General features: G+C 39.1%; 1 pseudogene; it reads right to left on the bottom strand.

The window, feature by feature from the left end:
* Nucleotides 1–4,592: 4,592 nt before the first annotated feature.
* On the bottom strand, nt 4,593–4,888 carry LOC129830531 (mitochondrial import receptor subunit TOM6 homolog; annotated as a pseudogene).
* Between the last annotated feature and the right edge of the window lie 6,500 nt (nt 4,889–11,388).

Genomic DNA, 11,388 nt, shown 5'->3' with positions numbered 1-11,388 from the left:
AAGATGACCAGGGGCCAGCGGGCAGCTATCCTCCTGCAGCTGTAAGTTCCAATCACCATGTCCAGGTTGTCCACGCCTCCTTTGTTGTAGTTGTAGTCCAGGATGATGGCTGGCTTGCTGTCCTCACGATCACTGATCTCAGCCGTTTTGTGTAGTGTGCTCAGGAGGACCACATTCTTGTTCCTCTTTGGGAGGTAAGAAACTAGAGTGGTGGTGGGGGTGAAGGCAAACTTTGATGAGAAGGCCTCTCCCCCCCTTGTTGCGAGGAGTGCAGGGTGGAGCTCAGGCTTGTTCTTTCTAACTGTGCCAACCATGGTGATCTTCCTCTTCAGGAGCTGCTGGCTGAGTTCATAAGAGATGAAGAAATTGTCACACGTGACATTGTGCCCCCTCAGTCCATCTGTCACATCAAGCACAGCCCACATCCCCTGGTTGTTCTCTGGGCCTCTACTGGTCGGCTTCCCTGTGTAGACTTGCATCTTCCAAGCGTAGCTGGATTGTGCGTCACAGGCCACCAAGATCTTGATGCCATACTTTGCTGTCTTGCTGGGCATATGCTGCCAGAAAGGACAGTGACCTTTTTACAAAATAGATTACTATCAGTAATTAGTATCAGTGTCACAGAAAACAAATCACATAAATCAATGATATTACAGGAATAGATAATAAAATGAACAGTGAAAATCACTTGCTCTACAGATATGAAAATACCAATGTTCCTCTGAGTGGAACCAGTTGCTCATCCACTGTTACTTCAGGCCCAGGGTTGTAGAGGTACGGCAGACGCTCCACCCACTTCTCCCAGACCCCTCTTATAGCCGCCAGTTTGTCTCTCACACGTCTTGCAGGTCTTGACTCACGATTAGCAAAACGTAGCATTCTTGTGAAAGTGTGAAAGACTTTCAGTGGCATCGTGGCACGGAAAATCGCCCTTCCACTCTCTGCATCCCAGAGACTACATGTTGCCTCGCCTCGGGGCCTATACACACCCACTAAGATTAGCAGCCCTATGTAGCATGTGAACAGGGGGTTTATTTACCTATGTGGCACGCAGGTCAATCGCATCCATCCTTTTCCAGGTGTCTCTATATTTATGGAAACGCTCCAAATTTGACATCTCCAGGATGATTTTTTCGATGGCTGGTGTGATGAACATGTAGAATGTTGAGGCGATGTACTGGGCATGGGCAACTGCATGTCTTGTGGGCCCTGGGGTCATCCTTATGACATGCTGTGCTGCCATCCTGCTCTGGTTGTCATGTGGTGACAAGGACCATGTTATTTTGCTGTTCTTTGACAAAAATGTCTCTTTTTCAGCTTGGGGAATTTCTTCTTCATCTGAAGATGATGCATCGTGCTCTGGGTTGTATTCTTCCCCATCTTCTTCTTCAGATACCTCTTCCTCTTCTAAATCATTGGTCTCTTGTTCTTCCTGGACGTCTGAAAAAATCTGATCTACGATCTGTTGGGCCCTGAAACGTGCCCTCGTGGCTTCAGCAAAGAGAGAACTGGGGGGACTATCAGCTGCAGCACCTTTATAGCCTCTGACTGCATTCCCCATTAGTAAACAAAGCTTTCAAAAAATGTTTATTTAGTCTGAAAGTGTTTTTATGTCTGTGAACTTGAGTGTGGGGTCGTGGAGGGGTCGTGGCGGGGTCGTGGAGGGGTCGTGGAGGTTGAGATGCTGCACATGTACAAGAAAGTTTTAGTTTTGTTTGAGTTCAATCAGTAGTACACATAATCTCCATCTCACATAATCTCCATCTCTCATTGTGTGTGTCTGCCTGTGTGTGTGTGTGTGTGTGTGTGTGTGTGTGTGTGTGTGTGTGTGTGTGTGTGTGTGTGTGTGTGTGTGTGTGTGTGTGTGTGTGTGTGTGTGTGTGTGTGTGTGTGTGTGTGTGTGTGTGTGTGTGTGTTTGTTTGTTTGTTTGTGGATTTTGTGGTGTGTAGATAATTGAATAACTACCGGGTCAAAAAGGATCCTAAGACTTTATACCCTGGTCTTCCATGGAATTATGAACAAAGGCGATGTTTCAATTGTTCTAATGTTGGCGTCACACATAGGAAAAATCATTATATTTCAAGGTGAAAGAAAAACATTCAGGGGGTTTTCTCTGCTGTTAAACATAGTGACAGGTCATGTTTGACCCTTAAGATAACACAAGGGTTAAGTTGCTTTTATTGTAGGGGTTTAGTGAAGGCTGGTCATTTTTGACCTTTTGGACAAGGGGAATATACAGAATGTTAAGACTACACAAGGGTTAGAACACTGTCCCTCCTGTTCAGGACAGAAGACTGACATACCTAGACAATAGTAAATACATATTAAAACACTGTCCCTCCTGTTCAGGACAGAAGACTAACATACCTAGACAATAGTAAATACATATTAAAACACTGTCCCTCCTGTTCAGGACAGAAGACTGACATACCTAGACAATAGTAAATACATATTAAAACACTGTCCCTCCTGTTCAGGACAGAAGGCTGACATACCTAGTGAATCTTTTTTTAGCGGACTAAAGTGTTGAGAACTATTCTTAGAAGGGAAGAAGATGTTTAGGTTTTGAGTTGTATTCTGGTTGTATTCTGGTTGTACTCTGGTTGTATTCTGGTTGTGTTCTGGTTGTATTCTGGTTGTATTCTGGTTGTATTCTGGTTGTATTCTGGTTGTATTCTGGTTGTATTCTGGTTGTATTCTGGTCGTATTCTGGTCGTATTCTGGTCGTATTCTGGTCGTATTCTGGTCGTACTCTGGTTGTATTCTGGTTGTATTCTGGTTGTATTCTGGTTGTATTCTGGTTGTATTCTGGTTATATTCTGGTTGTATTCTGGTTGTATTCTGGTTGTATTCTGGTTGTACTCTGGTTGTATTCTGGTTGTATTCTGGTTGTATTCTGGTTGTATTCTGGTTGTATTCTGGTTGTATTCTGGTCGTATTCTGGTCGTATTCTGGTTATATTCTGGTTATATTCTGGTTGTATTCTGGTTGTACTCTGGTTGTATCCTGGTTGTATTCTGGTTGTATTCTGGTTGTATTCTGGTTGTATTCTGGTTGTATTCTGGTCGTATTCTGGTTGTATTCTGGTTGTATTCTGGTTGTATTCTGGTTGTACTCTGGTTGTACTCTGGTTGTATTCTGGTTGTATTCTGGTTGTATTCTGGTTGTATTCTGGTTATATTCTGGTTGTATTCTGGTTGTATTCTGGTTGTATTCTGGTTGTATTCTGGTTGTACTCTGGTTGTATTCTGGTTGTATTCTGGTTGTATTCTGGTTGTATTCTGGTTGTATTCTGGTTGTATTCTGGTCGTATTCTGGTTATATTCTGGTTATATTCTGGTTGTATTCTGGTTGTATTCTGGTTGTATTCTGGTTGTATTCTGGTTGTATTCTGGTTGTATTCTGGTTGTATTCTGGTTGTATTCTGGTTGTACTCTGGTTGTATTCTGGTTGTACTCTGGTTGTATTCTGGTTGTATTCTGGTTGTATTCTGGTTGTATTCTGGTTGTATTCTGGTTGTATTCTGGTTGTATTCTGGTCGTATTCTGGTCGTATTCTGGTCGTATTCTGGTCGTATTCTGGTCGTACTCTGGTCGTATTCTGGTTGTATTCTGGTTGTATTCTGGTTGTATTCTGGTTATATTCTGGTTGTATTCTGGTTGTATTCTGGTTGTATTCTGGTTGTATTCTGGTTGTACTCTGGTTGTATTCTGGTTGTATTCTGGTTGTATTCTGGTTGTATTCTGGTTGTATTCTGGTCGTATTCTGGTCATATTCTGGTTATATTCTGGTTGTATTCTGGTTGTATTCTGGTTGTATTCTGGTTGTATTCTGGTTGTATTCTGGTTGTATTCTGGTTGTATTCTGGTCGTATTCTGGTCGTATTCTGGTTGTATTCTGGTTGTATTCTGGTTGTATTCTGGTTGTATTCTGGTTGTATTCTGGTTGTACTCTGGTTGTATTCTGGTTGTATTCTGGTTGTACTCTGGTTGTATTCTGGTTGTATTCTGGTTGTATTCTGGTTGTATTCTGGTTGTACTCTGGTTGTACTCTGGTTGTATTCTGGTTGTATTCTGGTTGTATTCTGGTTGTATTCTGGTTGTATTCTGGTTGTATTCTGGTTGTACTCTGGTTGTATTCTGGTTGTATTCTGGTTGTATTCTGGTTGTATTCTGGTTGTATTCTGGTTGTACTCTGGTTGTATTCTGGTTGTATTCTGGTTGTATTCTGGTTGTACTCTGGTTGTATTCTGGTTGTATTCTGGTTGTACTCTGGTTGTATTCTGGTTATATTCTGGTTGTACTCTGGTGTTGCGGTGGGATTCAGTGGATATTACGGTGTTTCTTTTCTCCACTCCGTGTAAAAAAAACAACATCTATTAACCTATAGCATGGGCACAAATCACATTGTCACCGAGCCGCGAGCCGAGCATAGCGGGCGACAGTTAGCCTAGCAGTTAAGAGCTTTAAAGGTTGCTGGTTTGAATCCCTGAGCCGACTAGGTGAAACACCTGTTCACGTCTCCATGAGCAAGGCACTTAACCAACCAACAAAATTGTAAATATAAAGCATATATCTTGTTCCTTCGACTGCCATTGTGGTCCGAGACACCTCCCGATATCCATTCAGTTATTGCACTACGTGATTGGTTGAGGAGACATCAGGCCAAAATCTGAGAGATTCCTGGCAACCCAAACTCTAGCTGCAAAAAAGGCCCAGGTTGACCAGTAGGTTCCTTCGAAAATCATTCCTATCTGTAGCGAACCGACACGCGGTACTGATCCGTTCCTGTAAGTTTCTCTGGATAAGAGTGTCTGCTAAATGACTATCATGTAAATGTGGATAGAGGAGAGCATTGCCACTAAAAATTCTGCAGCTAACCATGGAACCCCTGGGAACACTCTCATCAGCTTAATACCCATGCTCCCTCTCTCTCTCTCTCCCTCTCTCTCTCTCACTTACACACACAACTGGAAAAACACTTATATAATCAACCACACACACACACACACATACATAGACTCACCCTGAGACACAGACGTTTCGACACACACACACATCTATAACCCCATCACCAGGATTAGCATACTTGAGTCCTCAAAGACAGATTGTCTGATTTCAAACTGACGGCTGTCATCTCTCTATCAGCTGCTAACGGTAACCACCGGACCCCCCCCCCCCCCCGCCTTTTCCTCTCTGTCTATCCCCTCCTTCTCTCTAAACTCCTTCTATTTCATCCCTGTCTGCTCTCCCTCTCTCCCATCGCTCTAATCTCTCTCCCATGCTTCTCTTCTCTCCCTCTCCTCCTTCTCTCTCCCCTCCTTCTCTCTCCCCTCCTTCTCTCTCCTCTCCTCTCCTTCCCTCCCCTCTCCATCTCTCCTCTCCCTCTCTCCTCCCTCTCTCTCCTCTCCTTCTCTCCCATCCCACTCTCCATTCTCTCCCATCCCACTCTCCCATCCCTCTCTCCTCTCCCTCTTGCCTCTTCCTCTCTCTCCTCCTTCTCTCTCCTCTCCCTCTCTCCCCACCCCTCTCTCCATCTCTCTCCCATCACTCTCTCCTCTCCCTCGCTCCCGTCCTTCTCTCCTCTCCTAATCTCCCCTCACTCTCCTCTCCCTCTCTGTCCTCCTTCTCTTTCCCTTCCTTCACTCTTCTCTCCCTCTCTTCCTAACTCTACTTTTACTACATAACTCTACTGATACTACATAACTCTACTGATACTACATACTCTACTGATACTACATAACTCTACTGATACTACATAACTCTACTGATACTACATACTCTACTGATACTACATAACTCTACTGATACTACATAACTCTACTGATACTACATACTCTACTGATACTACATAACTCTACTGATACTACATACTCTACTGATACTACATACTACATAACTCTACTGATACTACATACTCTACTGATACTACATACTACATAACTCTACTGATACTACATACTACATAACTCTACTGATACTACATACTCTACTGATACTACATACTACATAACTCTACGGATACTACATACTACATAACTCTACTGATACTACATACTCTACTGATACTACATAACTCTACTGATACTACATACTACATAACTCTACTGATACTACATAACTCTACTGATACTACATACTACATAACTCTACTGATACTACATAACTCTACTGATACTACATAACTCTACTGATACTACATAACTCTACTGATACTACATAACTCTACTGATACTACATACTCTACTGATACTACATAACTCTACTGATACTACATAACTCTACTGATACTACATACTCTACTGATACTACATAACTCTACTGATACTACATAACTCTACTGATACTACATACTCTACTGATACTACATACTACATAACTCTACTGATACTACATACTCTACTGATACTACATACTACATAACTCTACTGATACTACATACTACATAACTCTACTGATACTACATACTCTACTGATACTACATAACTCTACTGATACTACATACTACATAACTCTACTGATACTACATAACTCTACTGATACTACATACTACATAACTCTACTGATACTACATAACTCTACTGATACTACATACTACATAACTCTACTGATACTACATAACTCTACTGATACTACATACTACATAACTCTACTGATACTACATAACTCTACTGATACTACATACTACATAACTCTACTGATACTACATACTACATAACTCTACTGATACTACATACTACATAACTCTACTGATACTACATACTACATAACTCTACTGATACTACATACTACATAACTCTACTGATACTACATAACTCTACTGATACTACATACTACATAACTATACTGATACTACATAACTCTACTGATACTACATACTACATAACTCTACTGATACTACATAATATATAACTCTACTGATACTACATAACTATACTGATACTACATACTACATAACTCTACTGATACCACATACTACATACTCTACTGATACTACATAACTCTACTGATACTACATAACTCTACTGATACTACATAACTCTACTGATACTACATACTACATAACTCTACTGATACTACATACTACATAACTCTACTGATACTACATACTACACAACTCTACTGATACTACATACTACATAACTCTACTGATACTACATAACTCTACTGATACTACATACTACATAACTCTACTGATACTACATAACTCTACTGATACTACATAACTCTACTGATACTACATAACTCTACTGATACTACATACTACATAACTCTACTGATACTACATAATACATAACTCTACTGATACTACATACTACACAACTCTACTGACACTACATAACTCTACTGATACTACATACTACATAACTCTACTGATACTACATACTACATAACTCTACTGATAATACATAACTCTACTGCTACTACATAACTCTACTGATACTACATACCTCTACTGATACTACATACTACATAACTCTACTGATACTACATAACTCTACTGATACTACATACTACATAACTATACTGATACTACATACTATATAACTCTACTGATACTACATACTACATACTCTACTGATACTATATAACTATACTGATACTACATACTACATAACTCTACTGATACTACATACTACATAACTCTACTGATACTACATAACTATACTGATACTACATACTACATAACTCTACTGATACTACATACTACATAACTCTACTGCTACTACATAACTCTACTGATACTACATACTACATAACTCTACTGATACTACATACTACATAACTCTACTGATACTACATAACTCTACTGATACTACATACTCTACTGATACTACATAACTCTACTGATACTACATAACTCTACTGATACTACATAACTCTACTGATACTACATACTACATAACTCTACTGATACTACATACTACATAACTCTACTGATACTACATACTACATAACTCTACTGATACTACATACTACATAACTCTACTGATACTACATACTACATAACTCTACTGATACTACATACTACATAACTCTACTGATACTACATACTACATAACTCTACTGATACTACATAACTATACTGATACTACATAACTCTACTGATACTACATACTACATAACTCTACTGATACTACATACTACATAACTCTACTGATACTACATACTACATAACTCTACTGATACTACATACTACATAACTCTACTGATACTACATAACTATACTGATACTACATAACTCTACTGATACTACATACTACATAACTCTACTGATACTACATACTACATAACTCTACTGATACTACATAACTCTACTGATACTATATAACTCTACTGATACTACATACTACATAACTCTACTGATACTACATAACTCTACTGATACTATATAACTCTACTGATACTACATACTACATAACTATACTGATACTACATAACTCTACTGATACTACATACTACATAACTCTACTGATACTACATAACTCTACTGATACTACATACTACATAACTCTACTGATACTATATAACTCTACTGATACTACATACTACATAACTATACTGATACTACATACTACATAACTCTACTGATACTACATACTACATAACTCTACTGATACTACATAACTATACTGATACTACATACTACATAACTCTACTGATACTACATACTCTACTGATACTACATAACTATACTGATAGTACATACTACATAACTCTACTGATACTACATAACTCTAGGTTGTATCAATAGAGTAGACATGACAATGTTATTGATGTTTGAGCTGGTGAGCTGCACACATTAGACTTCCTACTAGGGCTCACTGCCTGTGTGCTAACTGTATTTCTCTGGTTCATGATTACACATTACAGTAGCTGTAGGATCGTCAGAGTCATTATGGGGAGTTAGAGGGATATACATTCAGTAACTTACATTGTGAGCTGACTAGTGGTCTGGGGTTAAAAACACTTTGCCACTCTTCCAGTGTCACTCCCTGGCCTTAGTATTCTTTGTTTTCTTTATTATTTTAGTTAGGTCAGGGTGTGACATGGGTATTTATGTGGGTTTTGTAGTGTCCAGGGTGATTGTAAGGTTTAGGGGGTTTATTTAGAGTAGTTGGGTTTATGTTTAGTATAGTTGTCTAGCTGTGTCTATGTTGTGTGTAGTTGTCTAGGAAAGTCTATGGTTGCCTGAATGGGTTCCCAATTAGAGACAGCTGGTTTCTGTTGTCTCTGATTGGGAGCCATATTTAAGGTAGCCATAGGCTTTAGTTTGTTGTGGGGAATTGTCTATGGTGAACGTCTGTAGCATGTGTGTGTGCACTACGTTTATAGCTTCACGGTCGTTTGTTGTTTTGTTAGTTTGAAAGTGTTTTGTTTCGTTTTGCCTTCTTCAATAATAAACGAAGATGGCTTATTTTCCTCATGCTGCGTTTTGGTCTGTCTCACTCCCACACGATCGTGACATCCAGTTTTTGCCATGATGATCCTCTACTGCCCGCATCTTAGTGATGTAAGCGGGTGGCTTCAGTGGTGTAAAGTACTTAAGTAAAAAATACTTTAAAGTACTACTTAAGTAGTTATTTTGGATATCTGTACTTTACTTTGCTATTTATGTTTTTGCTATTTATGTTTTGGACATGGTGTACGGTGTATGGTGTACTTTTTACACCATACATTTTCCCTGACACCTAGAAGTACATTTTGAACGCTTAGCAGGACAGGATAATTGTCGAATTCACACACTTATCAAGAGAACATCCCTGGTCATCCCTACTGTCTCTGATCTGGTGGACACACTAAACAGAGAACATCCCTGGTCATCCCTACTGTCTCTGATCTGTTGGACACACTAAACACACATGCTTCTATTATAAATTATTTCTGAGTTTTGGAGTGTGCCCCTGGCTATCCGTATATATATTTTTTTTAACTACAAGAAAGTGGTGTAGTCTGCTTTGGTTAACGTCTACGGGATCGGTGTCCCTAAACCGGGACAGCTGTTGCTCAATATGTCAATCAATATCAATATATCAATTCGTAACATATTGTATGCATTTAATTTGTTAAATATCATATGAATTGTAAACATTAAATAATGCTAACCTTACACATTTTAATTCCTCAACATAATGTTAACGTCTACCGGATCGGTGTCCCTAAACCGGGAAAATATGCGATAATGTGACTAGAATGACGTGGTAAACAACAGCCAACTTTCCGGGACATGGACATGTCTCATATGGGCAGAAAGCTGAAATTATTGTTCATCTAACTGCAGTGTCCAATTTACACTAGCTATTACAGTGAAATAATACCATGGACATGTCTCATATGGGCAGAAAGCTGAAATTATTGTTCATCTAACTACACTGTCCAATTTACACTAGCTATTACAGTGAAATAATACCATGGACATGTCTCATAGGGGCAGAAAGCTGAAATTATTGTTCATCTAACTACACTGTCCAATTTACACTAGCTATTACAGCGAAATAATACCATGGACATGTCTCATAGGGGCAGAAAGCTGAAATTATTGTTCATCTAACTACAGTGTCCAATTTACACTAGCTATTACAGGGAAATAATACCATGGACATGTCTCATAGAGGCAGAAAGCTTAAATTATTGTTCATCTAACTACACTGTCCAATTTACACTAGCTATTACAGTGAAATAATACCATGGACATGTCTCACAGGGGCAGAAAGCTGAAATTATTGTTCATCTAACTACACTGTCCAATTTACACTAGCTATTACAGTGAAATAATACCATGGACATGTCTCATAGGGGCAGAAAGCTGAAATTATTGTTCATCTAACTACACTGTCCAATTTACACTAGCTATTACAGGGAAATAATACCATGGACATGTCTCATAGGGGCAGAAAGCTGAAATTATTGTTCATCTAACTACACTGTCCAATTTACACTAGCTATTACAGTGAAATAATACCATGGACATGTCTCATAGGGGCAGAAAGCTGAAATTATTGTTCATCTAACTACACTGTCCAATTTACACTAGCTATTACAGGGAAATAAGGTAGGTAAATCTATGGATTTCATATGCCTGGGCAGGGGCCCACCCACTGTCCAATTTACACTAGCTATTACAGCGAAAAAAAGAAACAAAACATGCTATTGTTTTGAGGAGAACAACAACAAAACACTTTTATCACGGCAACTGGTTTGATACATTCACCTCTGAAGGTAAATAATGTACTTACATTCAGTAATCTTGCTCTAATGTGTCATCCTGAGGGTCCCAGAGATAAAATGCAGGGTAGTTTTGTTTGATAAAATCTATTCAAATGTAGGAACTGCTGCTGCTGGCTCCACACCCACACATCTGAAACCAATACATTTAGATGATTTTCA

Source organism: Salvelinus fontinalis, chromosome 32, assembly GCF_029448725.1.
Source record: "Salvelinus fontinalis isolate EN_2023a chromosome 32, ASM2944872v1, whole genome shotgun sequence".
In the NCBI taxonomy this organism is placed as follows: domain Eukaryota; kingdom Metazoa; phylum Chordata; class Actinopteri; order Salmoniformes; family Salmonidae; genus Salvelinus; species Salvelinus fontinalis.
The sequence above is the reverse complement of the archived record's forward strand: the minus strand, read 5'-3'. Positions and strand labels throughout refer to the sequence as shown.